At 26.6% G+C, this 13,199-nt stretch overlaps 1 long non-coding RNA gene across 4 annotated transcripts in view; it reads left to right on the plus strand.

Moving 5' to 3' along the window:
* Positions 1 to 12,908, plus strand: part of LOC126920561 (uncharacterized) — a 70,090-nt gene extending 57,182 nt beyond the window's left edge. For all 4 annotated transcript variants that reach the window (XR_007711999.1, XR_007712000.1, XR_007712001.1 and 1 more), the window contains exon 3: positions 12,764 to 12,908. This is a non-coding gene — a long non-coding RNA (uncharacterized LOC126920561). The remainder of the gene's footprint in view (positions 1 to 12,763) is intronic.
* The last annotated feature ends 291 nt before the right edge of the window (positions 12,909 to 13,199 follow it).

The raw sequence follows: 13,199 nt of genomic DNA on the forward strand, positions 1-13,199 counted from the left end.
TAACGTTATACGTTGTATCGTAATAGTATATAACGCTATACGTTATAACGTAATACTATATAACGTTATACGTTATATCGTAATAGCATAGAACGCTATACGTTATAACGCAATACTATATAACGTTATACGTTATAACGTAATACTATATACTGTTATACGTTATAACATAATACTATATAACGTTGTACGTTATAACGTAATACTATATAACGTTATACGTTATAACGTAATACTATGTAACGTTACACGTTGTATAGTAACATTATATAACGTTACACGTTATAACGTAATACTATATAACGTTGTACGTTGTATAGTAATAGTACATAACGTTACACGTTATATCGTAATACTATGTACCTTTATTCGTTATAACGTAATACTATATAACGTTATACGTTGTATAGTAATAGTACATAACGTTACACGTTATAACGTAATACTATATAACGTTATGCGTTATAACGTAATACTATATATCTTCACACGCTGTATAGTAATAGTGTATAATGTTACAGGTTATGTCGTAATAGTATATAACGTTATACGTTAGAACGTAATACTATATAACGTTATACGCTATAACGTAATACTATATAACGTTACACGTTGTATAGTAATAGTACATAACGTTACACGTTATATCGTAATACTATGTGCCTTTATTCGTTATAACGTAATACTATATAACGTTATACGTTGTATAGTAATAGTACATAACGTTACTCGTTATTACGTAATACTATATATATTCACACGTTGTATAGTAATAGTGTATAATGTTACAGGTTATGTCGTAATAGTATATAACGTTATACGTTAGAACGTAATACTATATAACGTTATACGCTATAACGTAATACTATATAACGTTACACGTTGTATAGTAATAGTGTATAACGTTACACGTTATATCGTAATACTGTATATAGCTGTACGCTATAACGTAATACTATATAACGTTATACGTTATAACGTAATACTATATAACTTTATACGTTATAACGTAATACTATATACTGTTATACGTTATAACGTAATACTATATTACATTATACGTTGTATTGTAATAGTATATAACGTTGTACGCTATAACGTAATACTGTTTAACGTTATACGTTATAACGTAATACTATATAACGTTACACGTAGTATAGATATAGTATCTGACGTTATACCTTATATCGTAATAGTATAGAACGCTATACGTTATAACGTAATACTATATAACGTTATACGTTATAGCGTATTACTATATAACATTACACGTTGTATTGCAATACTATATAACGTTACACGTTACAACGTAATACTATATAACGTTATACGTTATAACGTAATAGTACATAACGTTACACGTTGTATAGTTATAGTATATAACGATATAGCTTATATCGTAATAGTATATAACGTTACACGTTATAACGTAATTCTTTATAACGTTACACGTTATAACGTAATACTATATAACGTTGTACGTTATAACGTAATACTATATAACGTTATACGTTATAACGTAATAGTACATAACGTTACACGTTGTATAGTTATAGTATATAACGATATAGCTTATATCGTAATAGTATATAACGTTATACGTTAGAACGTAATACTATATAACGTTATACGCTATAACGTAATACTATATAACGTTACACGTTGTATAGTAATAGTGTATAACGTTACACGTTATAACGTAATTCTTTATAACGTTACACGTTATAACGTAATACTATATAACGTTATAGGTTATATCGTAATAGTATTCAACGCTATACGTTATATCGTAATACTATATAACGTTATACGTTATATCGTAATAGTATATAACGCTATACGTTATAACGTAATACTATATAACGTTATACGTTATATCGTAATAGTATAGAATGCTATACGTTATAACGTAATACCATATAACGTTATACGTTATAACGTAATACTATATACTGTTATACGTTATAACGTAATACTATATAACAGTATACATTGTATTGTAATAGTATATAACGTTGTACGCTATAACGTAATACTGTTTAACGTTATACGTTATAACGTAATACTATATAACGTTATACGTTATAATGTAATACTATATAACGTTACACGTTATAACGTAATACTATATAACGCTGTACATTATAACGTAATACTATATAACGTTATACGTTATAACGTAGTACTATACAACTTTATACGTTATAACGTAATACTATATAACGTTTTACGTTATAACGTAATACTATATAACGTTTTACGTTATATCGTAATACTATATATCTTTATTCGTTATAACGTAATACTATATAACGTTATACGTTGTATCGTAATAGTATATAACGCTATACGTTATAACGTAATACTATATAACGTTATACGTTATATCGTAATAGCATAGAACGCTATACGTTATAACGCAATACTATATAACGTTATACGTTATAACGTAATACTATATACTGTTATACGTTATAACATAATACTATATAACGTTGTACGTTATAACGTAATACTATATAACGTTATACGTTATAACGTAATACTATGTAACGTTACACGTTGTATAGTAACATTATATAACGTTACACGTTATAACGTAATACTATATAACGTTGTACGTTGTATAGTAATAGTACATAACGTTACACGTTATATCGTAATACTATGTACCTTTATTCGTTATAACGTAATACTATATAACGTTATACGTTGTATAGTAATAGTACATAACGTTACACGTTATAACGTAATACTATATAACGTTATGCGTTATAACGTAATACTATATATCTTCACACGCTGTATAGTAATAGTGTATAATGTTACAGGTTATGTCGTAATAGTATATAACGTTATACGTTAGAACGTAATACTATATAACGTTATACGCTATAACGTAATACTATATAACGTTACACGTTGTATAGTAATAGTACATAACGTTACACGTTATATCGTAATACTATGTGCCTTTATTCGTTATAACGTAATACTATATAACGTTATACGTTGTATAGTAATAGTACATAACGTTACTCGTTATTACGTAATACTATATATATTCACACGTTGTATAGTAATAGTGTATAATGTTACAGGTTATGTCGTAATAGTATATAACGTTATACGTTAGAACGTAATACTATATAACGTTATACGTTATAACGTAATACTATATAACTTTATACGTTATAACGTAATACTATATACTGTTATACGTTATAACGTAATACTATATTACATTATACGTTGTATTGTAATAGTATATAACGTTGTACGCTATAACGTAATACTGTTTAACGTTATACGTTATAACGTAATACTATATAACGTTACACGTTGTATTGCAATACTATATAACGTTACACGTTACAACGTAATACTATATAACGTTATACGTTATAACGTAATAGTACATAACGTTACACGTTGTATAGTTATAGTATATAACGATATAGCTTATATCGTAATAGTATATAACGTTACACGTTATAACGTAATTCTTTATAACGTTACACGTTATAACGTAATACTATATAACGTTGTACGTTATAACGTAATACTATATAACGTTATACGTTATATCGCAATACTATATAACGCTATACGTTATAACGTAATACTATATAACGTTATACGTTATATCGTAATAGTGTAGAACGCTATACGTTATAACGTAATACTATATAACGTTATACGTTATAGCGTATTACTATATAACATTACACGTTGTATTGCAATACTATATAACGTTACACGTTACAACGTAATACTATATAACGTTATACGTTATAACGTAATAGTACATAACGTTACACGTTGTATAGTTATAGTATATAACGATATAGCTTATATCGTAATAGTATATAACGTTACACGTTATAACGTAATTCTTTATAACGTTACACGTTATAACGTAATACTATATAACGTTGTACGTTATAACGTAATACTATATAACGTTATACGTTATATCGCAATACTATATAACGCTATACGTTATAACGTAATACTATATAACGTTATACGTTATATCGTAATAGTGTAGAACGCTATACGTTATAACGTAATACTATATAACGTTATACGTTATAACGTAATACTATATAACGTTATACGTTGTGTGGTAATAGTATATAACGTTACACGTTATAACGTAATACTATATAACGCTATACCTTATATCGTAATAGTATATAACGTTACAGGTTATATAGTAATAGTATATAACGTTACACGTTATAGCGTAATACTATACAACGTTACATGTTGTATAGTAATAGTATATAACGTTATACGTTATAATGTAATACTATATAACTTTATTCGTTATATCGTAATAGTATAGAACGCTATACGTTTTAACGTAATACTATATAACGTTATACGCTATAACGTAATACTATATAACGTTGTACGTTGTATAGTAATAGTACATAACGTTACACGTTATATCGTAATACTATATACCTTTATTCGTTATAACGTAATACTATATAGCGTTATACGTTGTATAGTAATAGTACATAACGTTACACGTTATAACGTAATACTATATAACGCTATACGTTATAACGTAATACTATATATCTTCACACGTTGTATAGTAATAGTGTATAACGTTACAGGTTATGTCGCAATAGTATATAACGTTATACGTTAGAACGTAATACTATATAACGTTATACGCTATAACGTAATACTATATAACGTTATACGCTATAACGTAATACTATATAACGTTACACGTTGTATAGTAATAGTGTATAACGTTACACGTTATAACGTAATTCTTTATAACGTTACACGTTATAACGTAATACTATATAACGTTATAGGTTATATCGTAATAGTATTCAACGCTATACGTTATATCGTAATACTATATAACGTTATACGTTATATCGTAATAGTATATAACGCTATACGTTATAACGTAATACTATATAACGTTATACGTTATATCGTAATAGTATAGAACGCTATACGTTATAACGTAATACCATATAACGTTATACGTTATAACGTAATACTATATACTGTTATACGTTATAACGTAATACTATAATAACAGTATACATTGTATTGTAATAGTATATAACGTTGTACGCTATAACGTAATACTCTTTAACGTTATACGTTATAACGTAATACTATATAACGTTATACGTTATAATGTAATACTATATAACGTTTTACGTTATATCGTAATACTATATATCTTTATTCGTTATAACGTAATACTATATAACGTTATACGTTGTATCGTAATAGTATATAACGCTATACGTTATAACGTAATACTATATAACGTTATACGTTATATCGTAATAGCATAGAACGCTATACGTTATAACGTAATACTATATAACGTTATACGTTATAACGTAATACTATATACTGTTATACGTTATAACATAATACTATATAACGTTGTACGTTATAACGTAATACTATATAACGTTATACGTTATAACGTAATACTATGTAACGTTACACGTTGTATAGTAACATTATATAACGTTACACGTTATAACGTAATACTATATAACGTTGTACGTTGTATAGTAATAGTACATAACGTTACACGTTATATCGTAATACTATGTACCTTTATTCGTTATAACGTAATACTATATAACGTTATACGTTGTATAGTAATAGTACATAACGTTACACGTTATAACGTAATACTATATAACGTTATGCGTTATAACGTAATACTATATATCTTCACACGTTGTATAGTAATAGTGTATAATGTTACAGGTTATGTCGTAATAGTATATAACGTTATACGTTAGAACGTAATACTATATAACGTTATACGCTATAACGTAATACTATATAACGTTACACGTTGTATAGTAATAGTACATAACGTTACACGTTATATCGTAATACTATGTGCCTTTATTCGTTATAACGTAATACTAAATAACGTTATACGTTGTATAGTAATAGTACATAACGTTACACGTTATTACGTAATACTATATATATTCACACGTTGTATAGTAATAGTGTATAATGTTACAGGTTATGTCGTAATAGTATATAACGTTATACGTTAGAACGTAATACTATATAACGTTATACGCTATAACGTAATACTATATAACGTTACACGTTGTATAGTAATAGTGTATAACGTTACACGTTATAACGTAATACTGTATATAGCTGTACGCTATAACGTAATACTATATAACGTTATACGTTATAACGTAATACTATATAACTTTATAAGTTATAACGTAATACTATATACTGTTATACGTTATAACGTAATACTATATTACATTATACGTTGTATTGTAATAGTATATAACGTTGTACGCTATAACGTAATACTGTTTAACGTTATACGTTATAACGTAATACTATATAACGTTACACGTAGTATAGTTATAGTATCTGACGTTATACCTTATATCGTAATAGTATAGAACGCTATACGTTATAACGTAATACTATATAACGTTATACGTTATAACGTAATACTATATAACTTTATACGTTATAACGTAATACTATATACTGTTATACGTTATAACGTAATACTATATTACATTATACGTTGTATTGTAATAGTATATAACGTTGTACGCTATAACGTAATACTGTTTAACGTTATACGTTATAACGTAATACTATATATCGTTACACGTAGTATAGTTATAGTATCTGACGTCATACCTTATATCGTAATAGTATATAACGTTACAGGTTATATAGTAATAGTATATAACGTTACACGTTAGAACGTAATACTATATAACGTTATACGCTATAACGTAATACTATATAACGTTACACGTTGTATAGTAATAGTGTATAACGTTACACGTTATATCGTAATACTGTATATAGCTGTACGCTATAACGTAATTCTTTATAACGTTACACGTTATAACGTAATACTATATAACGTTGTACGTTATAACGTAATACTATATAACGTTATACGTTATATCGCAATACTATATAACGCTATACGTTATAACGTAATACTATATAACGTTATACGTTATATCGTAATAGTGTAGAACGCTATACGTTATAACGTAATACTATATAACGTTATACGTTATAACGTAATACTATATAACGTTATACGTTATAACGTAATACTATATAACGTTATACGTTGTGTGGTAATAGTATATAACTTTACACGTTATAACGCAATACTATATAACGTTATACCTTATATCGTAATAGCATAGAACGCTATACGTTATAACGTAATACTATATAACGTTATACGTAATAACGTAATACTATATACTGTTATACGTTATAACATAATACTATATAACGTTGTACGTTATAACGTAATACTATATAACGTTATACGTTATAACGTAATACTATGTAACGTTACACGTTGTATAGTAACATTATATAACGTTACACGTTATAACGTAATACTATATAACGTTGTACGTTGTATAGTAATAGTACATAACGTTACACGTTATATCGTAATACTATGTACCTTTATTCGTTATAACGTAATACTATATAACGTTATACGTTGTATAGTAATAGTACATAACGTTACACGTTATAACGTAATACTATATAACGTTATGCGTTATAACGTAATACTATATATCTTCACACGTTGTATAGTAATAGTGTATAATGTTACAGGTTATGTCGTAATAGTATATAACGTTATACGTTAGAACGTAATACTATATAACGTTATACGCTATAACGTAATACTATATAACGTTACACGTTGTATAGTAATAGTACATAACGTTACACGTTATATCGTAATACTATGTGCCTTTATTCGTTATAAGGTAATACTATATAACGTTATACGTTGTATAGTAATAGTACATAACGTTACACGTTATTACGTAATACTATATATATTCACACGTTGTATAGTAATAGTGTATAATGTTACAGGTTATGTCGTAATAGTATATAACGTTATACGTTAGAACGTAATACTATATAACGTTATACGCTATAACGTAATACTATATAACGTTACAAGTTGTATAGTAATAGTGTATAACGTTACACGTTATATCGTAATACTGTATATAGCTGTACGCTATAACGTAATACTATATAACGTTATACGTTATAACGTAATACTATATAACGTTATACGTTATAACGTAATACTATATAACTTTATACGTTATAACGTAATACTATATACTGTTATACGTTATAACGTAATACTATATTACATTATACGTTGTATTGTAATAGTATATAACGTTGTACGCTATAACGTAATACTGTTTAACGTTATACGTTATAACGTAATACTATATAACGTTACACGTTGTATTGCAATACTATATAACGTTACACGTTACAACGTAATACTATATAACGTTATACGTTATAACGTAATAGTAGATAACGTTACACGTTGTATAGTTATAGTATATAACGATATAGCTTATATCGTAATAGTATATAACGTTACACGTTATAACGTAATTCTTTATAACGTTACACGTTATAACGTAATACTATATAACGTTGTACGTTATAACGTAATACTATATAACGTTATACGTTATATCGCAATACTATATAACGCTATACGTTATAACGTAATACTATATAACGTTATACGTTATATCGTAATAGTGTAGAACGCTATACGTTATAGCGTAATACTATATAACGTTATACGTTATAGCGTATTACTATATAACATTACACGTTGTATTGCAATACTATATAACGTTACACGTTACAACGTAATACTATATAACGTTATACGTTATAACGTAATAGTACATAACGTTACACATTGTATAGTTATAGTATATAACGATATAGCTTATATCGTAATAGTATATAACGTTACACGTTATAACGTAATTCTTTATAACGTTACACGTTATAACGTAATACTATATAACGTTGTACGTTATAACGTAATACTATATAACGTTATACGTTATATCGCAATACTATATAACGCTATACGTTATAACGTAATACTATATAACGTTATACGTTATATCGTAATAGTGTAGAACGCTATACGTTATAACGTAATACTATATAACGTTACACGTTATAGCGTAATACTATACAACGTTACACGTTGTATAGTAATAGTATATAACGTTATACGTTATAACGTAATACTATATAACGTTATACGTTATATCGTAATAGTGTAGAACGCTATACGTTATAACGTAATACTATATAACGTTACACGTTATAGCGTAATACTATACAACGTTACACGTTATATCGTAATACTATATACCTTTATTCGTTATAACGTAATACTATATAGCGTTATACTTTGTATAGTAATAGTACATAACGTTACACGTTATAACGTAATACTATATAACGCTATACGTTATAACGTAATACTATATATCTTCACACGTTGTATAGTAATAGTGTATAACGTTACAGGTTATGTCGCAATAGTATATAACGTTATACGTTAGAACGTAATACTATATAACGTTATACGCTATAACGTAATACTATATAACGTTATACGCTATAACGTAATACTATATAACGTTACACGTTGTATAGTAATAGTGTATAACGTTACACGTTATAACGTAATTCTTCATAACGTTACACGTTATAACGTAATACTATATAACGTTATAGGTTATATCGTAATAGTATTCAACGCTATACGTTATATCGTAATACTATATAACGTTATACGTTATATCGTAATAGTATATAACGCTATACGTTATAACGTAATACTATATAACGTTATACGTTATATCGTAATAGTATAGAACGCTATACGTTATAACGTAATACCATATAACGTTATACGTTATAACGTAATACTATATACTGTTATACGTTATAACGTAATACTATAATAACAGTATACATTGTATTGTAATAGTATATAACGTTGTACGCTATAACGTAATACTCTTTAACGTTATACGTTATAACGTAATACTATATAACGTTATACGTTATAATGTAATACTATATAACGTTACACGTTATAACGTAATACTATATAACGCTGTACGTTATAACGTAATACTATATAACGTTATACGTTATAACGTAATACTATATAACTTTATACGTTATAACGTAATACTATATAACGTTATACGTTATAACGTAATACTATATAACGTTTTACGTTATATCGTAATACTATATATCTTTATTCGTTATAACGTAATACTATATAACGTTATACGTTGTATCGTAATAGTATATAACGCTATACGTTATAACGTAATACTATATAACGTTATACGTTATATCGTAATAGCATAGAACGCTATACGTTATAACGTAATACTATATAACGTTATACGTTATAACGTAATACTATATACTGTTATACGTTATAACATAATACTATATAACGTTGTACGTTATAACGTAATACTATATAACGTTATACGTTATAACGTAATACTATGTAACGTTACACGTTGTATAGTAACATTATATAACGTTACACGTTATAACGTAATACTATATAACGTTGTACGTTGTATAGTAATAGTACATAACGTTACACGTTATATCGTAATACTATGTACCTTTATTCGTTATAACGTAATACTATATAACGTTATACGTTGTATAGTAATAGTACATAACGTTACACGTTATAACGTAATACTATATAACGTTATGCGTTATAACGTAATACTATATATCTTCACACGTTGTATAGTAATAGTGTATAATGTTACAGGTTATGTCGTAATAGTATATAACGTTATACGTTAGAACGTAATACTATATAACGTTATAAGCTATAACGTAATACTATATAACGTTACACGTTGTATAGTAATAGTACATAACGTTACACGTTATATCGTAATACTATGTGCCTTTATTCGTTATAACGTAATACTAAATAACGTTATACGTTGTATAGTAATAGTACATAACGTTACACGTTATTACGTAATACTATATATATTCACACGTTGTATAGTAATAGTGTATAATGTTACAGGTTATGTCGTAATAGTATATAACGTTATACGTTATAACGTAATACTATATAACGTTATACGTTATAACGTAATACTATATAACTTTATACGTTATAACGTAATACTATATACTGTTATACGTTATAACGTAATACTATATTACATTATACGTTGTATTGTAATAGTATATAACGTTGTACGCTATAACGTAATACTGTTTAACGTTATACGTTATAACGTAATACTATATAACGTTACACGTAGTATAGTTATAGTATCTGACGTTATACCTTATATCGTAATAGTATAGAACGCTATACGTTATAACGTAATACTATATAACGTTATACGTTATAACGTAATACTATATAACTTTATACGTTATAACGTAATACTATATACTGTTATACGTTATAACGTAATACTATATTACATTATACGTTGTATTGTAATAGTATATAACGTTGTACGCTATAACGTAATACTGTTTAACGTTATACGTTATAACGTAATACTATATATCGTTACACGTAGTATAGTTATAGTATCTGACGTCATACCTTATATCGTAATAGTATATAACGTTACAGGTTATATAGTAATAGTATATAACGTTACACGTTAGAACGTAATACTATATAACGTTATACGCTATAACGTAATACTATATAACGTTACACGTTGTATAGTAATAGTGTATAACGTTACACGTTATATCGTAATACTGTATATAGCTGTACGCTATAACGTAATTCTTTATAACGTTACACGTTATAACGTAATACTATATAACGTTGTACGTTATAACGTAATACTATATAACGTTATACGTTATATCGCAATACTATATAACGCTATACGTTATAACGTAATACTATATAACGTTATACGTTGTATGGTACTAGTATATAACGTTACACGTTATAACGTAATACTATATAACGTCATACGTTATATCGTAATAGTATATAACGCTATACGTTATAACGTAATACTATATAACGTTATGCGTTATATCGTAATAGCATAGAACGCTATACGTTATAACGTAGTACTATATAACGTTATACGTTATAACGTAATACTATATAACGCTATACGTTATAACGTAATACTATATAACGTTATACGTTATAACGTAATACTATATAACGTTATACGTTGTATGGTACTAGTATATAACGTTACACGTTATAACGTATTACTATCTAACGTTATACGTTATATCGTAATAGTATACAACGCTATACGTTATATCGTAATACTATATAACGTTATACGTTATATCGTAATACTATATAACGTTATACGTTATATCGTTATACTATATAACGCTATACGTTATAACGTAATACTATATAACGTTATACGTTATATCGTAATAGTATAGAACGCTATACGTTATAACGTAATACTATATAACGTTATACGTTATAGCGTATTACTGTATAACGTTATACGTTATAACGTAATACTATATACTGTTATACGTTACAACGTAATACTATATAACATTATACGTTGTATTGTAAGAGTATATAACGTTGTACGCTATAACGTAATACTGTTTAACGTTATACGTTATAACGTAATACTATATACTGTTATACGTTATAACGTAATACTATATAACATTATACGTTGTATTGTAAGAGTATATAACGTTGTACGCTATAACGTAATACTGTTTAACGTTATACGTTATAACGTAATACTATATAACGTTACACGTAGTATAGTTATAGTATCTGACGTTATACCTTATATCGTAATAGTATATAACGTGACAGGTTATATAGTAATACTATCTAACGTTATACGTTATATCGTAATAGTATACAACGCTATACGTTATATCGTAATACTATATAACGCTATACGTTATAACGTAATACTATATAACGTTATACGTTGTATGGTATTAGTATATAACGTTACACGTTATAACGTAATACTATCTAACGTTATACGTTATATCGTAATAGTATAGAACGCTATACGTTATAACGTAATACTATATAAGGTTATACGTTATAACGTAATACTATATAACGTTATACGTTATAACGTAATACTATATAACGTTACACGTTATAACGTAATACTATATAACGCTGTACGCTATAACGTAATAGTATATAACGTTATACGTTATATCTTAATAGTATAGAACGCTATACGTTATAACGTAATACTGTATAACGTTATACGTTATAACGTAATACT

This window comes from Bombus affinis, chromosome 9 (genome assembly GCF_024516045.1).
Source record: "Bombus affinis isolate iyBomAffi1 chromosome 9, iyBomAffi1.2, whole genome shotgun sequence".
Lineage (NCBI taxonomy): Eukaryota > Metazoa > Arthropoda > Insecta > Hymenoptera > Apidae > Bombus > Bombus affinis.